This window comes from Antechinus flavipes, chromosome 5 (genome assembly GCF_016432865.1).
Source record: "Antechinus flavipes isolate AdamAnt ecotype Samford, QLD, Australia chromosome 5, AdamAnt_v2, whole genome shotgun sequence".
In the NCBI taxonomy this organism is placed as follows: Eukaryota; Metazoa; Chordata; class Mammalia; order Dasyuromorphia; family Dasyuridae; genus Antechinus; species Antechinus flavipes.
Window position 1 is genome coordinate 60,400,216 of NC_067402.1, and position 13,106 is coordinate 60,413,321.

At 33.9% G+C, this 13,106-nt stretch overlaps 1 protein-coding gene across 1 annotated transcript in view; it reads left to right on the plus strand.

Annotated features, from left to right (window-relative positions):
• KIAA1217 (KIAA1217 ortholog) overlaps positions 1-13,106 on the plus strand; it is an 887,028-nt gene that overhangs the window by 418,484 nt on the left and 455,438 nt on the right. The window lies entirely within an intron of this gene.

Genomic DNA, 13,106 nt, shown 5'->3' on the forward strand with positions numbered 1-13,106 from the left:
CAAGACTCCATATAGAGTCATGACACACAGTTTAAGAAACTGGGGACTAGAGTATGGGCCCTGCAGTATAGACTCAGGATTGGTAGATGGTGATTGAAATAAGATTTGTTGTATTCTGTAACAGCCTTCCTAGAAGCTCAGCCTCTCTCCAAGTCATTCAATTTATCCATTCACTAATTTGCCAAGTAATTATGGAGTGCTAAGGGCTATGTTAGATGTCCATGTGCCATCTTGGTGACTGTCAGGGAAGGTGATCTGGTGGGCTAACCTGAATGAATGTTTGGCTCTAAGGTGACTCTCAGATCACCTGGAGTAGAATCTGGAACCATATCAGCTTCCTGTGGTGTTGGGTGCACCCTTGCTTGGACTGTGGAGGATTTGGCACTGTTACATAGATGTCTTCCAGAACTGTTCCAAAACTAAGTACAAGAACAACATTCAAAGTAATTGTAGGAAAGTTGCATTCTATGTTTATTAGAAAGTTAGAAAAAGGGGGTCCTGAGACGGTAGACTTTCTCCAGAGTATCCTTCTTTCCAAGACATCAAAATACCTGAAATCTCACTATTCAAGATTTAATATTTTTGGTAAGGTATTATCACATCCTAGACATCCTTTTAAAAACAACCAACAAATCTGAAAATTCTATTGAAAGAGTTTATTTTTATTTTCATTATTATGTTATTGATACCTTAGTGTTAAATAATTTTTCAAATCTAGTTTCTTCCATAACAGAAGGGCCTAGGTTACATGAAGACACTAGATTCCTGGTGATAGGGAGGGTGTTAAGAGTGAAGAAAAAGAAATAGAAAATGGAGACATCAAAGAAAAATTTAATCTATGTCATTTTTGCTGTGAAGTTGACCCTTATGAAGCCCAAATGAGAACAAGTATATGAAATACGTTGTAAATCCTAAAGTGTTCTATACATATCTTTGTTTGTTTCATGTTCTTCCCTTTCTTCAAAACCTTGTTTCAGATACAATTTCTCCATGAATCTTTGCTTATGGGCACGTCCCATGTAGTTTTCATAACTGTCTTGTCACTTCCTTGCCTCCTTATCTTCTGGTTTCTACTACATAATGCACAGCTTTGTATTCATCAAAACAGTTGGTCGATAGCAACTGTCCTTCAGTACTAGAATTGGGAATTTTCTTTAAGAGATTGTCAGAAAATATGGTGTTGTATGTGGGACATCATGAAAACCTGGGACTAAATCCAGCCTTAGACACTTATGAGCTTGGTGGCCCTTTGTGAATGACTTCACTTTTGCAGACTTTAGTTTTCTAAAACATGAGAATTAGACCTCAAGGATCTCATCAAATTCTAAATCAATGATTCTATGCTACGAGTGAGGGGGAAGATAAGTGATTCTTGCATCAGCTAAAAACTCTCACTCCAGAGAGATATTTGGAACTTTCTCACTGGTATGAGTTGAATCTGATGCCATCCATCATCCTCCCACTAAAGGCCGGTCTGATTCTACCCTAGCAGGGTCAACCCTATGGCAAAATGTGTCTCTCAGCATTGAATAAAGTTTTAAAGATGATCTAATTCCCTTTACAGATGAAGAAACTGAGACTCAAAGGATGAAGTTATTTTCCAGAGCTAATCCATAACATAGCTGAAACTAGAATCTAAGGCTTCTGACTTCCTGTCTAATGGTTCTTCCAATAGACCATAATGATAATGACATCTCTATGTCATTTTCAAATGTTCAAACTGAGTGATAGTTATTCTCCTAATAACAAAAGAGTTAAAAATCTATGTCTTAGAAAGAGAATAAATACATTAAGTTTAGTGTCCTGAAGATATTTTTCTTCTTAGTCTTTAGTAGCCTGGGGAGTACTCTGATTCTTGGTTATGGATAGTAGACTTAGGTTTTTAGAAAACAGGTTTATTTTTTCTTTTTTTAATGGAGGCAAAAAGAATATCATGTGCTTTGATTTTATGATATTTTGGTATGTCTTTATAGTATTTTAAATGCTATTTTGACTATTCCACACTTGTAGTAAGTGCCCAGATTGCAAATGGTAGTGAGACACTATAAAAATAAAATTTTATTATTGTTGTAAATATCCATCGTTGGAAAATGAACACTTGCTCCCTTATCCACTTTCCCTACTTCTCATTTGCAGGGGAGGTTCTGAGCCTTTGAGAATCTCTCCATGTGAACTGGCATGTAAAATATTTGCAATTTATGTCAAAGCTGAGAGATAACGAATGACAGAAAATCTTCTTCTGGTGAAATAGCATTCGTATTTCTTTATGCATGGATTAAATGGAAATAAGTAACAGTTTTAAGAGCAATGATGGTCTTTACAAAGCAGACATTATGTTACTTTGGTGAGTCTTCCAAATCCTACTCTAAGGCCAGTAATTCTCTTTATAGACTAAATAAGGCAGAACATATCTTTTTTCTCCCTATACTGTTTTTAAGCAAATGGTGCTCTCATACTTTTTATCCACTTTATGAAAAAAAGAGGTAATTTCTGTTGTCTTTAACTTTTTCATTTTCAAATCAATATCAAATGCAATAGGAGCTGAAGAAATCAGGATCAAATTTTTTTTCATGTAAAATGAATGAGCCTGGCATGGTGACAAATACCTATAATCCTAGCTACCATGGAGGCTGACAGATCTCTTCAGCTCTTGGAAATTCTGAACTGCAGGGGACTATACCAATTGGGTATCTTTAATAAGTTCAACATTAATATGGTGACCTCCCAGGAGAAGAAATATACTAGGTCATCTGAGGAGAGATGAACCAGTTCAGATTAGAAACATAATGGGATCAAAGCTCCCCCTCCTTTGACAATCAGTATTGAGATCAGATATATAAAAAGTTCTGGCACTTCCAGCGTGGATAGGATGGGGGAACCCAAGCTTTAAAAAAGAAAGGAAGGAAAGAAGGAAGGAAGGAAGGAAGAAAAGAAGGAAGGAAGGAAGGAAATTATTCTCAAAAAATGTGAGGTATTGCAATGCTGCTTAGTGAGAGACAAATAACCCTAACATATCTTATGACATCAAGGGAGAATGGACAGTTATTGGCAGTAATCAGTCCTTGGGGCACAGATCCTTAAATGCCTATTAAGAGTCCCGGGTGCCTGAATAAATTATCCTCCAAGAACAATGTTTATAGTCATATCTGTGAAATGCCAGCCATCGGTCAGGTTGGGCATCATATAGCCCACTTCAACAAACTGAGATCCTTCAGGACTTTATGGCATCAGTGCAGGCTGTCTTATTTCTTCTGGGATTGATTATTTAGAGCTGTTCTTGGAACCAAACGTCCCTTCTTTTCAAAGCATTAAAAAACTACACGATTGCAAAGCCCCTACATGCTGAACCTCACGAATAGTTGAAACAGCATCAAGGCAAGAATTAGTTTCAGCTCCTCTGACTATGTGTGGCTCTTGTAGTTCTGCCTGTCTGGCCTCTTACTCCATATTTTCTTGGTTCAATTAACTATAAACACTAAGAGAAATAAAAATGCATCATGTTTACATGATTTTACATGTTTACTGTTTTTGCCCTTTTACACTGTTGATTTTTATCTACTCCATTTTTAGTACCTCCATTTAGGAAGGGAGCAGATATAAAATCTAGTTTATAGAGATAAACCAACTGAAATACAAAGAAATTAAGTGACTTGTTGCACGCAGCTTATACCAAAGACTGGTTAGGACTAGGAATAGCAGGAGCTACCTCCTTTTTGTTCTGTGCTCCCTTTGCAAAGCCATCATCTTTTCATTGAATATACCATTTTGATTAGCCTTTGACTATGTACTGATATTCACCCAAGAGCCTATCTATGACTATTTTGAATTTTTTGAACAGAGTAACTTCTGATACTTTCACTCAACCTTAAACAGCATGCAGAATACTTCAGTTTCTAAAACTTTGATCTGGAGACTGGATATTCTGTGGGTCACTTAAAGGCCAATGGAAAGATGTATGGTAGATATAAATAGGTAGCCTATGGCTGGCTGAAAAAGAAATAGGATTTAATAGCATGAAATGAGAGCCAAAAAGCTAATTACATGTTAGTCTATGTAAATGAGATATAATATCCAGAGTGAGGGAGATGTTCTCCCAGGAAGTATTACCAAAGCATGACCACAATGGCGAGGGAACTGGACAACATCATATAAATGGCAAGTTCAGTAACTAGGATTGTTTAAAGTTAGACTAAAAAGAAAAATATTTAGGGGGAACAATGAAGGTTATAATGAGGTAGATTTAGGTTTGATTTATGAAATAATTTCCCAGCAATTGCAGTTATATAAAAACAGAATGGGCTGCTTTGAGAAGTAGTAGATCATTCTTCATTGAAGCTCTTCAAATGAAGGCTAGATCATCCCTTGCTAGGAATGATGCTATAGAGAGGGATCCCTGTTCTAGTACAGATAAGACCAGAAGGTCCTCTAAAGTCTCTTCCAATTCTGAGACTCTGATTCTTTGACTTCTTATCTGACTTCATGAGAAATGATTAATTTTGTGAAAGAGTTTAGAGATATTAAGACTTTGCAAATATTAGACATCAATAAAAATGAATGAATAAACAAACTGAAAAAAGCATAAAACTTAATGCTCTATATTGAGAAATTCCCAAATAGATGTGAGAGGAAAGCAATTAACAAAAAATGAAATTAATCATCAAAGAGTAAGATTCCTCATCTATAAAATGGAAATAATGATAACCTACTTCCAAGAATGTATGATATATTGTTTTGTAATTTTAGCTTTGGAGACTCAACACTTAAAAGTCTGATTCATCCCCTCTCCTTAATTCCTTTTCTATAGTTTCAGAACATTGCCATCAGGTGCAAGCAATGATGCTTGTGTGATGTTTCAGATCTCTGTTCAACACCATTTCTTTTACCATAAATTTTTCGTTTCTTATTTTACATTTCTTAAATTAGCACTATTGGACAGATAGGTGGCACAGTAGATAGGGTACTAGCTTTGGAATCAATAGGACCTAAATTCAAATCTGTACTCAGACACTTACAAGCTGTATAATTCTGGACAAGTCATTTAACCCTGATTGCCTCCCCTGAAAATGTTACTATTAAAGTGGTTAAATTTAAACCTTAACCATTATGTTGAAACAGAAAAAAAAATAACATTAAAGGGAAATAAATATCTCTGGTATTATTTTGGTATCTTTATTACTATCTCTACTTACTAATTTTTCACTAAGGTAGCTAGGTAGCATAGTGGACTTGTAATCCAAAAAAAACTGACTTCAAATTATGCCTCGGCTACTCCTTAGCTGTCTGATCCTGGACAAGTTATAATAACAATCTACCTCCCAGGACTGTTGTGATAATCAAATGAAATAATTTGTGAAGTACTTTGTGAACTTTAAATTCTAGCTATTATAAATATTATTATTTTCTTTCATCAACCAACTTTGAATACTAGCTTGGACTCAAAAATCCTTTCTGGACATTTGTCTTCTGGCTTCATATTAATGTGTTTTAAACTGTTTCTCTCTCAGCAATTTTTGTAACTTCTCTTATTCACAAACAATCATTTTTCTTACCTTCCATGCATTTAAAAGGTCTTCATCTTTTGTCTGTGTGCTTTAGAAGAGAAATAAGTAAGAGTAATACCTTACATTTGTATGTTGCTTTACAACTTAATAAACGTTCTTTTTTCATTATATCATTTGATTCTCACAACTCTGCGAAATTAACCAAGTTGGGAGATGAAAGGAGATCATTAGCCAAAAGTCACATAATAAGAGGCCTTTATTTTTTATACTTTATTATGTATTAAGTATATAGAAAAATCAAGCCTTCTACTCCTAATTCAGAACTCATGCTATACCAGATTGTCTCAACCACAAAGAATTTCTGTATACTTAGAAAGCATAAGAATTTTCTGCCAACTTATTTTTTTAGAAAGAATTCTTCCATTTCTTACCTTCCCATTGGCTTCTGAGCTGGGAATTGATTCAAAATATTTTAGAGACAATAGCTGGGGCCAGAGAACTTAATTTTCCTTAACATCTTTCACAGCAGTGACTTCTGTTCACAAATTGCTTCTGACACAGAATTCCCAACACTGTTTTCTCCAAGTTTCTTGTAGCTCTGACACAGAATTAAATATTTAAAATATAGGTTTCAAAATAAAGGTATTAATAATAAAATAGGTATTAAAATAAAGGGTTTTTTTTAATAAAAACTTAAAATGTTTTCCACCCATTTTGTATGACAGTTCCAAGGTATGAGAAAGTTTTGAGAACTAGGAAATGATCAGCTCTAGAGGAGACAAAGAGAATGAGAATTGAAAGAAATATTGTGCACTTGGCAAAGAAGGGGGTCATGGGAAGTCTTAAACAGAAGAGTTGCAGTTGAGTAGTTGGCACAGAAGGAAAATTCCAAGGATCTAAAAAGGGAATGCTATACTCAAGGGTGCCATGTCTCTAGATTTTTGAAAATGAATAAAAGCTGAGTTCTATGGAAGAATATATCTTCCTAAGTGACTGGAGATACATAAAGTTATAAGTGACTTTCTCACAGTTATGCAGCTAGCACATGTTAGAGGGTGGAACAATCAGTCTGTCTGTCAGTTAAGCTCCTCTATCTTCTGCACCATGTTATTTTGAAATTAATAGTATAGGGGCAGCTAGGTGTCTCAATGGATAGAACACTGTCCCTGAAGTCAGAATCTGAGTTCAAATCCAGCCTCAGATACTTAACACTTAGAATTAGCTATGTGATTTAACTGCTATGCCTCAGAAGGGGAAAAAAAGAAAGAAAAAATTAATGGTATATTTTTAAAAAGCCAAAGTACTTCACAAAAAAGTCGAGCATCAGGTGCTTTGCTGAATATGGGGAATAATGACCTTAAATAATTATAAAGACACTTAAAGGATTAGCTCTCTTTCTGTGTACTATCCTAGGAAACAACATTTTAAACTGGGGATCCATGAACTTTCAAAAAAATTGTTTCATTATCTGTATTTCTTTGTATTTTATTTTATTTCATGTATTTAAAAATATTATTCTCACACAGGGTTCAGAGAATTTGCAGATTACCAAAAGAATCCATGACATATGGATGCAAAAAAAAAAAAAGATTAAGAACTCCAACTATGGAGAAATTCATATCATTTCCCAGACTATCATACATGCATCTAAGCTCTATCAAAAGTCAACTTTTCCTTTTTCTCAATCTTTCAAACTTATTGCAAAGTCCCGCTGAAAAATAAATCACAATCCAATATGAGCAAAATCTTCTCATGCCTTTTGTAATAAAAACCCAGGGCATGATATATATGAATCACAATTTTCAATTGTTTATAGGTTACTATGTTAAATATGTATAATGGTTATGAATTCCTTTCCCATCAATACCTTCAACTTTCATATTCCTGACCCTACTGTTAGTATAACTAAAATCTTAAAGTTGTACTTTCCTGAGAGGCTTGCCTTTAATGACATTGATTAGCATGACCTTACAAGTCTATAAATCCTTACTTGTAAACTTTATTTGTAATTATTGTTCAAAGTATTTTGTTTTTATTTGTGTGTTCCTAGACTCTTTTAGACAAGAAACATTACCCATGAATGTTGATTCTTTATAAAGGAATTAATTGATTTCCCCCTTGCGAATCATGTCCTTCACACTGATATTGAGACTCTCAATGAACTGTTTCCTCTTCACATTCTGAGAGGTAGGGGGTGGTAGGGGTGGGGGGCTGAGGAACAATGGAGAAGTAGGAAAAATAAAAGGAATGATGAATCAGGGATTGTGACACTAAACTTGAAGAGACTTTTTTTGTCTTTCCCTCCCTTTCCATCCCAGGAGCCTGGGGATTATTACAGCACAAGAGACAGAGCATGGCCCACTCCTGAAATATACTGGCTGGACAAGTCACTTTAACCTTTTCATACTGTAGGCAACTCACTGGGACCAAAAGTTGCAGAGAAGTTAATGGACATCTGTGGTAGAAGGATTTTCCACAAGTATAGATTTTATCTTTACCCTTACTGTAGATTGACTAGACTCATTTTTCACCCCTAGACCCTCTCCTAATTCACACTTTCCACTTCTTCAGTGATCTATGACCTTACCTGTCAGCCTCCTCTGGGGCGCAACATAACGGTATCTACTGTTGTGATGAAAATCTCTGTTACAGCAATGCTCCGTGAGAATGGCTCTAGGGAAGAGAGGCTCCAGGCAGAGAAAGGCTGCCCTTGAGTGTAGGGGACTAGCGTGACAGCTCTTGGATAAGGATGGAGGCATGAGGCTGCCAGGAAGCTAAGAAGAAAACCATGAAGTGTGTTTTCCCCTTTCTTAGCTCTTCTTCCTTCCAGGAATTCATCATTGTCTTGCCTCCACCACATCACCTACTTAGGTCTGCCCCGTAACCCAAAATTTCTCCAGTTTGGTCTCCCCAGATGGTGACTATCTCTACTACCTCAAAAGAAAGTTGTGAAGTGAATTTCCAATCTCCCTAGTATGTATATACACACACACACACATATATACACATACTACATATACTGTATATGTGTGTATACATACATATATATGTATATATACTTATATGTATATACATAAATATATTTAGCTATATAGATATCTATATTGATATCTATCTGTATATCTTTTTATGTGAACAGTATTTGCATATTGTCTCCCCTTTTGAAATATAAACTTCTTGAGAGCAAGGCCTTTTTTGGTCCCTATGGTGTCAGACATATAGTAAGCACTTAATTGCTTATTGACTTGTTTAAGGTTAAATATTAGATTTGAAAACATGCTAAAAAAGTGGTATTGTCATGATCTAATCTTAATCATTTCTGATTTTGCCAGACATCTTTCCATTTGTTTTCCTCTAGCCATATATATATATATATATATATATGCAGATACAAGTAGGGGAAAGATAAACCTTTGTAGAAGAATTGAGGCCTGATTGAAAGTTGTCCATATTTTATTATGTGTTATAAGCTTACCAAATAATTTGAAGCAGTAGAAATGATCAAAGAAAATAAGAAATAAAAATCCCAAATAAAATCATAAAATTTGAACTACATAAAAACTTACATTGTAACAAAAGAAATACAAAATTCAATGAAATAATTTGTTTTGTTTTCAATCTGTTCCATCTATATCCTCATAAATCTATCGTTATTGTTGATTTTTACAGCACAGTTAATGTGCATTGTTCCTCTTGTGCTGATTCTTTTCTTCTCTACCATTCCATTTCTTTCCCTATTTCCTTTGTATTAAACTCAATAATGACTTATTATGTATTTACTATGTGCTAGGGCTGAGAGTACAAATTAAAAAAAGGAAAGACAGTGTTTTCACAAAGGGATATTTCTTTGTAGTATTTGTCAGTTTATGGTGTAATAATTTTCAATTATATTGCTATATCATAACTTATTTACTCATTTTCCAATCACTTTGCATATATATTACTATTATAATTTAAGCTATTGTACATATTTTGGTATAAATATCTCTTTATCTTTTAAAAAATGTCATTAGGTTATATCACAAATCAGTGAGACCACTAGGTCAGACTGATTAATTTTACAAGTCTTGATGCATATCATCAGATTTTTTCCCAAAAAGACTCTATCAATTCACAGTGACACAAGTAATGTAATAGTCTTGGTTTCCATGCAGTTGGCAGGCAATGGATTTTAATTGTTTTTGAGAATTTGATGAGCATAAATCTTAAGTTTTTTTTAAATTTGTATTTCATTGAACATGTGTAACATATCAAATTATGTACCTTCTCAATGGGGGAGAGAAATAGAGAAGAAAAGGAGAGAATTTGGAGCTCAATAAATTTTACTGAATATTAAAAATAATTTTACATTCAATGGGAAATAAAATATTAACTTTAATATATGTATTTCCCTTATTATAAGTAAATTTGAACACATTTTTGAACAATTAATAACAATTTGTGTTTCCTCACTTAAAAATCATTTGTTCATATCCTTTGGCCATTTATCCTTTGAGAAATTGATATTATTCTTGCACATTTATATAAGTTGATGATAGATCCTGTACATAAATTTTTCTCCTATTTATTTACTATAGAGTATATCCCAATTTGTTTCTTTCCTATTTTTTTTGACACATTGCATTTTGATGTGTAGAATATTTTTACTGCTACATAATTTTATATAGGAGAGATCTTTGGATATAATGGATATTTAGCTGTCCTAAAGTTAAGGAAGACCTGATTTCAAATCAACCTTTATCCCAAGCTAATTGTTAAGACACTGGAAAAGTTACAAATCTCTCAGTACCTCCATGAAATTCTCAGAGAATATAAATTACAGAGAAGTGCCAAGAAAGACTTGGTGATCTAGTCAGCCCCTATGGATTTAATAACCATCTCTATACTGATGATTCTCATATCCATCCTTCCTGCCCAAATCTCACTGCCAATCTCCAGTTTGTATAACCAACTGTCTTTCAGAGTCTAGAAATAGATCTTTGGCAGATGTGCTCAACTCAACCTGTTCAAAACTGAACTCATTACCTTTCCCGCCCTTCCCCATCCCAAATAAGTTCCCTGATATTGGTAGACAGCAATATCATGTTCCCAGTCCCTCAGATTCACAACCTAGAGGTCATCCTGGATCCTCACTATCTCACCGCATCTCCCAGCCAGAGCCAAGGTTCCTTGATTTCACTTTTACAACGTCTCTCAAAGTTGCCCTCTTTTCTCCTCGGACATTACTCCAACTCTGGCACAGGCCTGTTGACTGAATCCACCTGCCTCCAGTCTCCCCTCACTTCAGTCCCTTCTTCATTCAGCCACTAAAGTGATTTTCCTAATGTGGAAGCCTGATCGCATCATTCCTCTACTTAATAAACTCTAGTGGTTTCCTATGGCCTTTAGGAACAAATACAGAACCCTCTGTTTAGCATTGAAAGCCTTCACAACCTAGCCTCCCCCCACTTTCCAGTCTTCTTATACTCACTCCCTGATATAACCTTCCTTAACACTGATGTCCTGAATGTTCCACAAACAAGACACTCCATCTCTCAGCTCTCAGCATTTTCTCAAACTGTCCCCCATGTCTGGAATGCTTCTCTCTCTTGTTGTCAAACTACTGGTTTCCTTGGTTCCCTTTAAGTCCCAACTAAAATCCCATCATTTACAGGAAGATTTTCCAAACCCTATTTAATTCTAATGACTTCGCTTTCTTAATTATTTCCTATTTCCTATTTATCTGTACAAAGCTTGTTGATAAATATGTCTGTTTGTCTTCATCATTTGCCTTTCTTTGTATCCCCAGGGTTTAGTATAGTACCTAACATATAGTAGACATTTAATCACTGTTGATTGACTGACCAACTGACTTCCTTCCCAGTGAAATCACAAGTCTCATAAAAACAAAGTTCAAAAGTATTAAATTAATTTATTTTATTTAATAATAAAATATGATAAATTATATTTGTCATATTTTATATTTATTATTGTATTTATTATAAATATGTATATAATATATTCATATAATGTATTCATTATTTATGCATAATATAATGTTTATTGTTATATTGTGACTTGTTTATATTATGTGTATAAATTATATAAATCTAATTTATTCTATTTTATTATTATTAAGTATATTTATTATACTTTCTATAAATGAGATAGTCATCTTTAAAATATTGTATCAGTAGAAATGTTTAATAGTGTATATGTGAGTGAATTTTCCTTTTTTTTTTTTTTAAACAGTGATATCTACTTTTCCAACCATTAGTACTGAGTAATGATTCTCCCATTTCTTGGCAATCTTAGGTTTATCAAACACTAAGGAGCTCAATGGAATAAGCACTGGGTTTAGAATCAGGAAGATTTATCTCTGTGAGTTCAAATCCAATCTCAAACACTTACTAGCTGTGTGATCCCGGGCAAGTCACTTAACCCCCTTTGCCTCAGTTTCCTCATATAATATAATGAACTGGAAAAGAAAATTGCAAACCACTCTAGTATTTCTGCCTAGAAAACCCCAGATGGGGTCTAAGAATAGAAAGTATCTGCTATTCCATGTGCTTATCTCCAGGGTATTTTTCCAGGTGAAGTCCAAAGACTTTTGAAGTAAATCATTTTCCTCATGGATTCTCTGGTATCTTTTTGGAGTATATATGTTTATCTTTTGTTTATTAAGATATTACTTAGATTTGCTACAAAACTGATTCTGGAAATGATGCCCTATTAAAAAAATAATTTATATGATACATTCAATATCATTAGTAACTTCTTGCTTTTGTAATAAAATCTTAAGACTCATATTGAGGTATTTTTTAAAATAAGAGTTTTTTTTTCTTCAGTGTTGAAGTTTGACAGAAATATGCTTAAGATAACTGAATTTTGAGGTTCTCTTGCCTTGAGTTTTGTGATTCTTTTCTAATTTTAGAGTGATTTAAAAAATGCTTAATAGTTGTGGGAATTATTCTTGCATAAATTTCTAAAATATGGGGATTGAATAATTTTTACAATATTTATAAGATTCTCCCCTGCCATTTCTGTGGATTTTTCTCCTTAGCCTCTCTGGATATGTCATTTCCACCTCTAATGTTTCCAGTTTTTAAACAATTTTTTCTGAATTTTCTTTTCTACTTTTTCTGCTATTATGTTAGCCCTGTTTTTAGATGCACCCAGTAATACTTTCAGTTTCTCTGTGTTGATGATTTTAAAAATTATTTCTTGAGTTTTTTTAAATTCATATGTTTCTTCCTGATTCCTCAAATATATGTTAGTATTTAATCTAATCTCAGAATTTCTTATCTTTTGGATGTGATTTCTAATTTTTCAACATGACTATACACACACATACATATGCTTGTGGGAGTTTTTATTTTTTTACTGGATTTTTGATGAGTTGTACTTTTAAAAATTCTTATTCTTTTCTTTTTTAGCAATTATTTTATAATTTTAAGGGGCATCATGGGGAACTTGTGTCCTTTTTAAAGTTTCAACCATTTTTCCAAAGTCCTTCCAACTCAAGTTTTGAAAAGAATGAATCACAGCAAACTACAGAAGTAGCAATGGTGTGGCATTCAACGAAATTGGCAAGTGTGATGAACTGAAGACAGAAAGGGAGGACTA